Raw genomic sequence first — 13,335 nt, 5'->3', positions numbered from 1 at the left:
CACTGAGGTATTTTTAGCTCACCAAGAGTGAGTGACTCTGCTCTCTGAGCAAGTGGCTCACATGCTCCACTGTGGAAAATGCTATTTATTATTGATACCACTATGCATATTCTATTGCATATAAAATACTCTAAATTTTCTACTGGTGCCTTTGGCACAATGAAGAAAACTTTTTAAAAGGAAAACATTGCCTCATCTATAATAAATTAATAACAACTCAATATGTGGTTTTTAAAAGTAACTAAATGCATTCCAGCTATTTTGGAAGGGATTTTAGGCTATATGCAAATATACAGCTCTAAAAATTTCAATTTGGGGATTAGCATTTTGATGTTTTCTCTCCCTCAGGTAATGCTTGCCCTACCTAAAGTGTTTATACTCTTTCTGAAGTTCTGTATACGAACAGACAGAAAATAATTAATTCTCATTTGTAAAGTGTTTTATAGATTGCAATTTTGTGTTTTATAGTTTACATGCATTTTTCTCTTGTTATCAGCAGAGGAAACATCAGAGGATGGACTATCATTAATCTCAGGTTCGAGAGGAGTAATTTGAGTCTTAGAGAATTTGGTTCCCTTCATATATGGTCATAACCACAATTGAAGACATCATGCATATTCCAATCCCTTTGAGATTCTTTTTTAAGGCTCTAACCTCTATCCTGCCTATTGCCCCTGAACACTCAATTTAGATAGGAACTTCATCCAGCTCATCTGTTTCTTAAAATTGCCTCCCAGAATTTTGCAGTTAGACAACTTCTTTATCTCTGGTCTGCACTTAGTTCCTGGAAGTCCATCTTACCCTTGGTTCTCAATACACATGAGAAAAAAAAAAAGTCAGATATAAAATAAATGAAGAAAAAGTAGTTCCTTGACTCTGAAGGAGGAAGTAGAGAATTCCTGGATCTGCAGGGCAGGATGCAGGCATTGAAGTCTTGATATTTCTTTGGCTTCTGCTGGATGGGTTAAAATTTGTGAATCATATTAACCATTGTGGTTCTCATTCTTCTGATAGAAAAAGTCGATAATAATCCTCATTCTCTGACAAAGCTATTATGAGAAGCAAATGGTCTGTGAAAGTGTTTTTTTTTTTTTTTGCTTTACACGGTTCTATGTAAGAGTATATGAACCACTATAATTATCATTACTACAGATCTCCTCAAAGGAATCAGGGGCAACTGCTTTACTGTTAACGAAAAAAAAAAAAAAAGATTTAGGCCACAATGAACATTGCATTCTCTCTGTGACAGGTAAGAACCTTCCACACAAACACAGACATATGAGAAATTTCATATAGTTTTGCTTTCTTTAAAGCAATTTCAATTTGTATCTGTGTCTCATTTCACCATATGGGTAGAATTTACAGAAGTACCAAGTTTTAGGATGCACCTAAGCATTAGGAAAAAAAAAAAGGAAAAAGTATGTCCATCCAAGATTCACAACAAATCTTTAATATTTATAAATATATTCATTTAATTTCTTTTTTCTGATTATGAAAGCAATAGGGAGACATTATAGAAAATATGAGAGGTTGAATAAGAAAATCAAATATTTATCATACATATAGCAAAAATAGCTTTATCAACTATATATATGGCATATATATATATATATATATATATATATATATATATATATATATATATATATANATATATATATATATATATATATATATATATATATATATATATATATATAAAGTTAATATATATGCCTTGAAATTATGTAATTTGTTCTTTTAGTAATTATAGAGAAAACATTCAGCCTTTGGTTTTTTGAGGATTGGCTTATTTCACTTAGCATAATGTTCTCTAGTTCCATCCATTTACCTGCAAATTACTAAACCTATTACAAGTCATTTAATTAATCTTCCTTTTGTAGACATCTAAGTTTATTTAATATTAAAAATTACACTGAATTGAACATCTATGTACATAAATTTTGTCCCCATTCTAATTGTTTCACTGTAAAAAACAGATTAAGGAAAATTAATTATTTAATCAAAGAAAAACATATATTTGTGATTCTGTGTATATGATTTTTTCCCCAATTGATTAATGTTTAAAATTAAAATTTTGTAGTCATTCCATTGTTAGAAATCCATTTTATTCTACCAAAGCAATCTTTATGAAGAACCTGGAGGCCACTGGAATTAGCCATGTCTTATGTGTATTGTACTTGAGTTCTCCAGAGAAGCAGAAGGCAGAACTAATGGGAGATTGATTGATTGATATATACATGTATACATAGAAATATAAGAGGAGACTTATTATGTGACCTAGTTAAATTCATTTAGAGTACAACCATCTTTGGCCAACCAGGAAAGAAAGGCAGGATTGGAGGGTGGAATGTCCTACAAATCCTAGAATCTGAAGGTCCTAAATCCAGGAGCCCTGATTTTTAATAGTGAAGACATAAATGTCTCCCCTGAAGAAGAGAGAGAATTTTCCCCCTTTCTACCTTTTTTTTCTTCCCATCTGACCTTAACATTTAAATGATACCCACCCACATTGGTGAGGAAAGACTGCATTACTCTACTGACTCAAATTCTCATGTCTTCCAGAAATATCTTCATGGACACACCAGAAATAATATTTTAAATAATATCCAGATATCTTAACCCAGTAAGTTGAACACATAAAATTAGTCATTGAAAGATGACTATCTTTTGACTTTGAATAAAATCCAATGCTCTCTGGATTGCTGTTGATGCACCATGTTTAGAGACTGCATCAGTTCTGAAACCTGAGTCATATCACTCTTAGAACTATGAGTTCCAGTGATAGCCCAGCCAGCTTTATTAGACACTCCAGTTTACCGTAGGTTAGGTCCTGGTGATGCACATTCAAAATATATTTCAGAAAGTAAGACGTTCAAAGTTTTAGTAACAAACATGCAGTTCAGTTTTGTTACATGTCTCAAATCAAACATCATGATTTTCCCAAAATTGTACAGCAGCTGAAAGTCAGCAGGTTAATGCAAATGTAAAGCAATCCTAATAATACCTTATGTCTGATCTCATCTTACTGGGTTCCTTAAGAAAGCCACTTAAGTCTCTCCAGTGCTTCTGCAATATGATAGTGAAACAGCTGCTCTTAGCAGGTGGGATTCAACCTAACTAAACTCAAAAGACTCTAAAAGTAAAAGGAAAGAACAAATGGTTAAAGTTTCCCTTAAGAATCAGAATCTAAAGTATTTTTATTCATGGTATTTGTTTCCTGAATATTATAGGCTGCCTTAAACAAAAGAAGAATTTATGCCTGTGTGCTATGGGGTGTTCTCAAAAAGCAATGAACTTGCTGTCAAAAAACACTTTATTTTAGATCTGTTTTATCTGTTTCCTGCTATTGTGGCCAAGAGTAAGTCATTTAACCTTGAAATTTTCCTCATATTAAAAATGGTAAGAGTCACATGTTGTTGTGAGAATTCAGTATGAAAATAAATATGAAAGCATTTTGAAATCTGAGAAGTACCACAAGATAAAAGGAAATAAATATGCAAAAACTTTTTTGGTATAAGTCAGGAATCCAGCTCCTGACCAAAAATCCTATGTGTGATATTTCAGGTCCAAACACAGGCAGTGAGAAAGGCTTTAGTTCATGGGGCAAAGGTGCCACTTCCACATCAGACACAGGGCAAAGCCCATACATTGCAGTCTCCAAAGGAATTGTAGCTCAGGACTCTCGGAGGCTCTTAGAAATGCCTGTTTTCCTCTCAATAGTTCAGGCACCTCCATGTGGAGGTCTCCTCATAGTGCACAACTCAATGACCCTTTTCTCCCCCCAACTTGGTACTTTCCTACACTTACCCCCTCCCTGAGTACCCCATTGCTTATCCTTGACCCCAGGAATAGAAGAGTGGATCCTTCTCTTTAGCCCAGAGTCCCCAGATGAGCTCCCCCAGTGAATCAGACTAGAAATCCAGTAAGGTTTCTGGATCTTATGAAGAAAGCGGTCTAACAAAAACTGCTGATTTAATGGAAATTCATATTCTCTTGAACTCTCTGAAAAATTTATAAGTTCTTTTTCCAAAGATTTTCTATTTTAAGTTCATGTGGGTGTGGAATGGCTGGGCCACCTAGTAATCCTATACTTAACTTCTTGAAGAATTGTCAAGCTGTTTTCCATAATACCTGTACCATTTTACATTCCCACCAACAATATACAAGTTTTTATTTTCTCCACATCTTTATAAACATTTGGGTTTTTTTTCCTTTTTTTAAAAAAATAATTATCACCATCCTAGATGGTATGCAGAAGTATTTTATTATTTCATCATAGTCTTTTTTTTTTTTTTCTGGGGGGAAGGGGGCACCAGGGATTGAACTCAGGGACACTCAACCATTGAGCCACATCCCCAGCCCTATTTTTTTTTTTTTTTGTATTTTATTAGAGACTGGGTCTCACTGAGTTTCTTAGTGCCTTGCTTTTGCGGATACTGGCTTTGAACTCACGATCCTTCTGCCTTAGCCTCCTGAGCTGCTGGGAGTACAGGCATGTGCCACCTCTCCTGGCTTCATTGTAGTTTTGCTTGCATTTCTCTAATGACAAATTACATTAAGCACCTTTCCATGTGCTTGTCGGCCATTTGTATATCCTCTTTAGGGAAATGTCTATTTAAGCTCTTTGCTCATTTTTAAAATGAGTTGTTGGTCTTTTTGTTGTTGAGTCATATGTGTTCTTTAAATAGTCAAGATTCTAAATCCCTTTCAGATATATAATCTGAAAACCTCATTTGCAGATATTTCTTTCATTCTATAAGCTATATTTTCAATTTATAGTATCTTTGGATGCACACAGAATTTGTTTCGAGGTAGCCTACTTTTAATTTATTTTGAAAATAAATATTATCTACATTTTGTACACTAATTGAATTGGTTCCTGATAACTCATTCCCATATTTTGAAACAATGGACTGAGCTGCCTTAGACATCTTACGTGTTTTTATTTTTTTAAAGTAATATTCTTTCATTTCTTTTAATGGCAGATCACTCTGCTGTGTTTTCCTAATTATACCAACACCTAAGCACTGACATTTTACTTTTTCATAATTTTATTTTTTGTGCATTTTTTATCTTCTTATTGTATTAATTTAAAGAAGTTCCATGTACTTTTTCACTTTTAATTATTTAAAAGTCACCTTATTACTGTTTTAAATCTGTTATAAAGGATAATTTGTGGTGGGAAACTGTGTAATCAGCACAAGTTTAAAGAAGGCCTTGGACCTCCTTCCTCTCACCCATGATTGCTCTTCCTTTCCTCACTCTCAGGACTTGATGTGATTTCTGAGTACTAAAGAAAGGGAGACAGGGAAATGGAAGAAAAAGTTAGAAGACTTGGCGTTGCGTAGCCCACCTCCCATAACATAGTGTCCAAAGAATTTTCAACGATATATTACAAAGCATCGAGTTCATGCCCAGTGTCTTTTGAATCCCCAGTTACCTTTTTAAATAAGTTAGGATGGTTAACTATTTGAGAAGGAGGAAGGCAGGGTGGCACTCCAACAGAATGGAATGGAGCTGGCTTCCTGGCTCTGCTCCTTAGAACCAGTGCATGCCCTGACACACTTTTTCTTAACCTTTCTGGTCCTTAGTCTGGTCTCTCAGCTGTGGCACTTTATAAGCACACAAGAAAATAATAATTGTGAAGCTCTGTATGTGAAAAATAGTCACCCAATGTTAATTCCACTTTATTATCTTATAGTTCTCATTGCAAAAGGAAAGATCAGCTTATAAGTGTGAGAACTGTTCCTGTTGAGGTCAACAATATTTATATTGGATTTCTGCAAGATTCAGCTATATAACTTTTGTAAATAAAATGTTTAGCTCTCTGCAAACTACAAGGAAGCTTAGGAAAACCTATTAAAAAAACACTTTTATGTGGCACAGTCTAATAAAATTCCCTCATCGTCTCTAAGATGTTTTATCCGCTACTTCTTCCTTATTTTTAGACCAAAAATCTAGAAGCTTTTCATTGCTGTAAAACAGAATTAGGAACAAAATGCTCTTAGATGTCACATCAGTATATATGAGACAGGAAAAAACAAGCAGAGAGGCAAAAGCTACCAAAGCAGAGGAATTAAAGGTGGCTGGTGTCATAAAATATTAAAGCATGGTTTAATCAGCAGTGAGATATGTAAGCGAGCTTAATTAGAAATACATATTATTATTTGACTTTAAAGTACAAAATTAAAAATTAAAGCAATCTTACAGGATACATAATCAGCGAGGAATAATATGTTGGAAAATGAGTCTGATGTTGTAATTGGTGTGTATAATTTAAAATTAATTAATTTTGGTTATCATACATGCAGGCAAATATGAAATCAACAAATTTTAAATATTAAACTCATAATTATAGTGACACTGCTATGTCGCTATCAGGAAGCAAGAGATTTCTCTCTGACATGTAGTCACTCTCAACTCTAATGTGCTGTTTCTGATCAAATCAAGGAAGTATTCTGTCTACAGGATGTCTGAACAATCGTGATTATATGAAATGTGCCCACTCCTAAATTTCTTTTAATTAATATTCACAGTGATGTTTTTGCCTGTGTCAAATTTTCTTTCCTATCACATCTTAAATGAAAAAGGGACTTAATTTTAATTAACACATCATTGCAGGTAGTCTAATATTAATGTTCACTAAGCCCTTTATAAGATTCATTAACAGCCATTTTGTGCTGAAAGGACCCAGGAGGCAGATAGAAAGTGGGGAGGCTATTTTTAGTGATTTTGCTATTGATTTTACAAAATACTGAAGACAGAAGCACATTGCTTTAGGAGTCCATAGTTAAGTAGGCATGAAGTCATGCCATTAAGTAAAAGAGAGAAGGAAAGAAAAGAAAGAGGGATAAATGTGCATCTGTTTCTACGTATCTATATGTGCTTTTATATAGTCACATGGATACTATATATATTCAGATAGGTATATATCTATGCATAAATGTATATATGTGTATATACACACACACACATATCTTCATTTATATGTATATATACATATCAGTGAAAAAGGGACTTAATTTTAATTAACACATCACTGCAGATACTCTAATATTAATAAATGGAGAGAGAGAGAGAGAAACCATTTTCTTACCCAGGATTAATATTGGGTAGACTCCATACAGGTGACGTAACAGAGTAGGAACAAAACCATGAAAATTGGAATAAAAATTAGATTTTATTGGGTTCACAGATCTGTATATAACATAAAGGATGATAAGCTAAAATCCTTGGATTTGAAAACAGGTGGCTGCTACCCTGCATTATCCAACTTTCCTCATCCACAACCAGTTTATAAGGTGATCTGAAATCCCTCAGCCATTCATCTGCTCATTTCTGGTATGCTACCGTCTCCTTGTCATCTTCCACCATCCACAACATCTTTGCCTTTGACACATCTATCTTTGGCTAGATCCACTCTTAATGACTTTATTTTTTTAAGGTAACTTATGTACTCTGTTCCAGTGGTAAATTCTGGCACATGTAGATGATGTCCCAAACTGCCCCCATGTATTAGGAAGGACTGAGAATCCATATTTGGAGGCAGAAGCCTATCTTCAAAGGTAAACTTATGTTCCATTTTGTCAACTTCAAAAATATCTTTTCTCACTGTAGCCTCTCCAAAAGTTATTGTAAAATGGAAGTAAGCAAAATGGAAGTGACAGGAGGAAGTCAAGAAAAGATATAAAATGGTGGAGGCTTCTCAAACACCAGTTTATTTTTTTGGTCCTCAAGAATAGATTGACAGAGATCAAGAAGATATCAGCTGAATACTACCCTTCATGGATACCAGTTCATATGGTAAAAATCAGGATCTGGCTCTGAGTCCTTCATTGAACTTCTTTTGACCCATCATCTGGCTGCAACACTTAACATAAAATAAAAAGAACAAAAAGCAACTTTGTTCTATTGGACTTCCTCTTGCCATATAGTTGCTCCTGGGCTCACACTTAACCCATTTGGGTCCATTTGCATTTTGGACATGACTCTTCCCCATGTTTGTAGAAGGATATTATAGTTTCAGCATGTTCATTTGCTTCATGTAAATAATCTGTTCAGAAACTCTTGAGTCCTTGTAGTTTACTTCCAATTTCTCTAGTGTAGGAAAATATTTGGGCCACATGATATGGGAAGAAGAGGTAAAATGATAGTGTTTCTATTAGTTGATTGACATAAGCAAAGAGAGATTATTTTCTTAGAAATATCCTTTTTTTTTATGCCACTGTAATTTTCAGGCATTTCCAGAAAATAAAGCAGACCAAAAAGAGATAGATAGATAGATAGATAGATAGATAGATAGATAATATGTGTAGGTAGTAATATTCATGCTCTCCAGAGAAACAGAAGCAATGGACATATATGCAGTTCTAGACAACACCACAAGACATGAAAATTAAAAAAGGCATGTGGATCAAAATGGGGTTAAAAAAAAACTACCCTTTTTAGAGATGACATGATTGTCCTTACAAATATCCTAAAGAATATATAAAACATCCTCATAGAGCTGTAATTGTATTCACTGAGTTCATACAACACAAGATTAAAATTCAAAAATTAGCTATATTTCTATATGTGGTCATGTATTGATTAATGACAAAGATATATTCTGAAAAATGTACCCTTAGACAATTTCATCATTGTGCAAACATCACAAAGTATATATAAACCTAGATGGTACAAGTCAATCCCCTGACAAGGCCTTTTGATGCAATCAGGAGACCTAATAAACATAAGATGTATGAGGATGCTGCCAGTGTAACATGGTGCATGGCTTAACAGTGAATATTTTTTTAAGAAGTAGTAACATTACACTTTGAAAATAACAATGAATAGTACAGTAAATTCATAAACTTATAGCACAATAGCTTTCTCTTTTCAAGTATTATGTTCTATATGCAACTACTACTTTATTTTATGACTCGTAGTCAACTAGATTGGTTTACACCAGCAACACCATGAACACATGAATAATGAATTGTGCTGTGCATTATGATGCTGACCTGGTCACTAGGTGATGGGAATTTTCCAGCTCTGTTATAATCCTAGGGGACCACTGCTATGCATGTGGTTTATCATTGACCAAAACATTATGTGGCAGCACATGAGTATACCAGCAATGAACTTGTGGGAACCCAAATTAAACATGACATCACCTATGATTGCTTCAAAAATGATTTTTCTAGTTGTAAATATAACAAAGCCTATACCTTACTTGTGAGATGAAAACTAAAAAAATGCTGATTTAGTGTGGGGTGTGGTGGTGCATACCTGTAATCCCAATTCCTCAGGAGGCCAAGGCAGGAGGACCATGAGTTCAAAGCCAGCCTCAGCAATGGCGAGGCACTAAGCAACTCCATGAGAGCCTGTCTCTAAATAAAATATAAAATAGGGCTGGGGATGTAGCTCGGTGTTAAGTGCCCCTCAGTTCAATCCCCAGTAACTTTTTCCCCACACAAAAAAATGCTCATTTAAAAATAAGAATATAAATTGAAGAAGAGATGTTGTGTCCAAGGATTGGAAATATCAACCTGGTTAATATGTCAGTTCTCCCTAAATTGATTCAAAGATTTGACACAATTGCTATGACATCTCCTCACTATTTTATTTGTCATAGAGACAAGATCATTCTAAAATTTAAATGGATAAGCAAAGAAGGTAAAATAATAAAATTTCCAAAAAAAGAATATATTAAGAGGAATACTGCCACCTGATTCCAAAATTTCTTATGGAGTTGGATCAAGCCATTGTGGTTGGAGAGTTAAGACGCTTTGATCAATGGAAAGGAATAGAGCATGCAGAAGTAGCTCCATGCCACATGGATATCTGGATAACTGTTTGCTGTTGTTGTTCAATAGCTTCATTGAAATAGAATGCACATATTCAGCAACAGACCCACTAAATTATACACATAAATATGTAAAATCATCACCACGATCAATTCAAAAACATTTAAAATATTTTAAAAATAAACCTCATGCACTTTCCTATAACACACCCCCAACACACACACACACACACACACATATACACACACACACAGACTCCCTACCCCTATCCCTCACTCCTAATCAGCCACTAATCTTCATGCTGTCTCTATAGATTTCTCTCATCTGGACACCTTGCATAAACAGAATATGATCTTCTATGATTGGTTTCTTTCAATTAGTATAAGGCTTTCAAGGTCCATCCAACTTGTAGTATATATTTCATATTTTATGGTCAAATAATATTCCATTGTGTAGCTATACCATATTGTGTTTATAGTCATCAGTTGATGAAAACATGTGCTGTACAGTGAACTGATTTTCCCCAAATACCCAGAAATAATTAAATGCTGGAAGGAGAGCTTCTTGGGTGAATGGTGCTGAAGCTCTTGGTTTGCTAGGGCTTAGATAACAAAATAACTTAGACTGGATAAGTTATAAATAATATAAATTTATTTTATTTTATTTTTTTGCAGTTCTGGAGGCTGAGGAGTTCATGAGCAAGCCCACCAATAGATTTCATGTTCCTTATAGATTGTGCTTTCTACATGTGTTCACATGCTGGAAGGCAGACCAGCTCCCTTAGGCCTCTTTAATAAGGACATTTATTCCATTCACCATGGCAGAGCCCTTGTGACCTAATCATTCCTAGAAGACCCACCATCTAATATTATTGCCTTGGTAATTATGTTTCAATATATGAATTTTGAAGGGACATCTATATTCAGACCATGGCATGTATCTATAGCCAAAAGTAATGAATCTTTTTACAAATCTCACAGTTGCTATAAAAATAAACTCAAATAGATTAATCTATAGATTTAAATATAAAATGTAAAAGTTTACAACTTGTAAAAGAAAACATAAAAGAAAAGTCTCTAGGACATACAGCTTAGTGAAGCTTTCTTAAGATGCCAAAAGCATGATACATAAAATAAAAATTTGGTATATTAGACTATATCAAAGTGAAATATTTTTTCTCTGAAAAAGATAATTTAAGAAAATAAAGTATACCTTGGGAGAAGATATTTATAAACCACATACCTAATGAAGTACTCATCTACAATATGTATAAAAGACTCAAAAGTTATCATTGAAAAGCAAATCATCCAATTAGAATACAGGCAAGAGACCTGGGTATTTCACTGAATCAGATATGTGGTTGGTAAATAAGCACATGAAAATAAGTTTAACTTTACCAGCCAATTCCTACTTTAGTTAATTATTTCCTGCACAGCCATAAAATTATATATAAACAATTTATTACAGCATACATGAACAACAATACTTACTACTTACCAAAATATTTCTAAAGCCATTGATATCACTTTTTCTAAATACTTCTTTTTCTTATGGAGAAAATATTCAAAAGCAAAATTTCATGGTGATCATGATTCAGTGTTGTCCCTTCTGTATCACGTTTAATACCTCGTTGTCCCTATTCATTTTCTCAATTGCAATGAAAAATGTTAATTAACAAACCTAAAATCCATAAGGTAATATGATATTTAGGTAGGAGAGCTGGCTTCTCCCTCGAAGTTGTGTAAAACCACTAGCTCTGTTTTTGTTTGTTTAATTTTTTGTTCATTCTTGAAGATTTCTTTCATTCACGAATATTCTAATGGCAATATCTGTTCCTTCATTCTGATATCAGTACCATGAGCTAAGCAGGTCACTGTCCTTAAGGTTCACTTATGGCACCTATATCTGGGATTCCCCCAATCCATTGATGTTCCTGGACTTCCAGGGAGTGGTATTCTTCACCTCTTCACATGAATGTCCCCACCTATCTTCCTGAATGGACACAGCTGGCAAAATGTACCTTGAAATGTGTTATTTTTGACATGATCATTGTTTATAAATAAGATCCATAACATAGATATATGACAATACATTTTATATAACGTATGTATAATAAAAAAGTATAACTTTCAATGTTGTCTTTTGTACCAGTGATGAAAACATAATCATTTTTTTTATCAGTTTTTGTTTAGTTTTCCTTCTTGGTTATACAAATTAGCATAAATAATTAGGTTTGTAACTCATCTGAGATCAAATCAGTTGTTTCTAGGAAAATGAACAAACGTATTCCTCAAAAGACACTGGTGACCTTTGTTGGGCTTATTGGAAGTTCTGGCATAATATTAACTAGTAGCATAATTACCTTTTTGTTTACTTCCAATATACCCTGAACACTATCCCTAAACAGTATAATTTTGCATGTTTTTGACATTTATGTAAAAGGCCCTTCCTGTTTGTTATCAGTTGCCTTGTTCTTATGTGCAATATTACATTTATGTCATTCACATCACTATTCAAGATTTAATATTCTTTTTTATTGCATTTGATTGCTGTACTCTATTCCAGTTTACACATACTACATATTTTCCATTGTATGGATGGACAAGTTCAGAATCTTTTTTTGTTAATTAATTTATTTTAATCAGGTATATATGACAGCAGAATGCATTTTGATTCATTGCACATAATTGCAGCACAACTTTTCATTTCTCTGGTTGTACACGATGTAGCATCGCACCGTATGTGCAATCATACATGTTCCTAGGGTAATGATATCCATCTCATTCCACCATCTTTCCTGCCCCCATTGCCCCTCCCTATCCCTCTCTCCCCTTTGCCCAAAGTTTCTCCATTTTTTCCCATGCCCCCCCCACCATTATGAATCAGCATCCACTAAAATTATGGAATGCTTCTCAAATTTGCATGTCATCATTGCCCAGGGGCCATGCTAATCTTCTGTGTATCATTTCAATTTTAGTATATGTGTTGCCAAGCAAGCACCAGATCTTTTTTTTCAAGCACATTCTTATATACCCATTTACTAGCTATGCATTGCTACATGGCCACTTTCATTATATTCTATTCTTAGTTATAAGCAAGTAACTCAGTTAGTTTACATTCAAGGGTAGCACAGGAATAACACGAGATGGCACTTGTTAGAGGCAGTCCAGCACAACCTGTTATACCTATCTTTCAAAAAAAAAATGGAATCTCACTTTACAAATTCTATCTTCAAGATTTAATATTTAATGCCTGAATAATAGGAGTTCTACACTAGGAACTTTGCTTAGCATGAAAAACAACCTCTAATCCTCTTAACTATGCTGCAAGTATTATTATCCTCCTTTTACAACTTAAGGAAGTGGGACTCAGCGGGGTTAAATAATTTGCCTATGGAAATGCCAGTATGTGGGAGAAAACATACTGCAACCTTCAAAACCAATGTTATCGGCATGCTGTTTAAATATAATAATGGGAAGCACTGATTATAATGGAAAATAAATATTGCCATCGCTTATCTTAATCAGGATGGTCCCACTTTATC

General features: G+C 34.1%; 1 non-coding gene across 1 annotated transcript; it reads right to left on the bottom strand.

The window, feature by feature from the left end:
* Window positions 1–12,685: 12,685 nt before the first annotated feature.
* LOC125613834 lies at window positions 12,686–12,791 on the bottom strand. The gene has a single exon (XR_007344432.1). It is a non-coding gene; the product is annotated as a U6 spliceosomal RNA (small nuclear RNA).
* Window positions 12,792–13,335: the final 544 nt, after the last annotated feature.

Source organism: Marmota marmota, unplaced genomic scaffold (genome assembly GCF_001458135.2).
Source record: "Marmota marmota marmota unplaced genomic scaffold, marMar, whole genome shotgun sequence".
In the NCBI taxonomy this organism is placed as follows: Eukaryota; Metazoa; Chordata; class Mammalia; order Rodentia; family Sciuridae; genus Marmota; species Marmota marmota.
The sequence above is the reverse complement of the archived record's forward strand: the minus strand, read 5'-3'. Positions and strand labels throughout refer to the sequence as shown.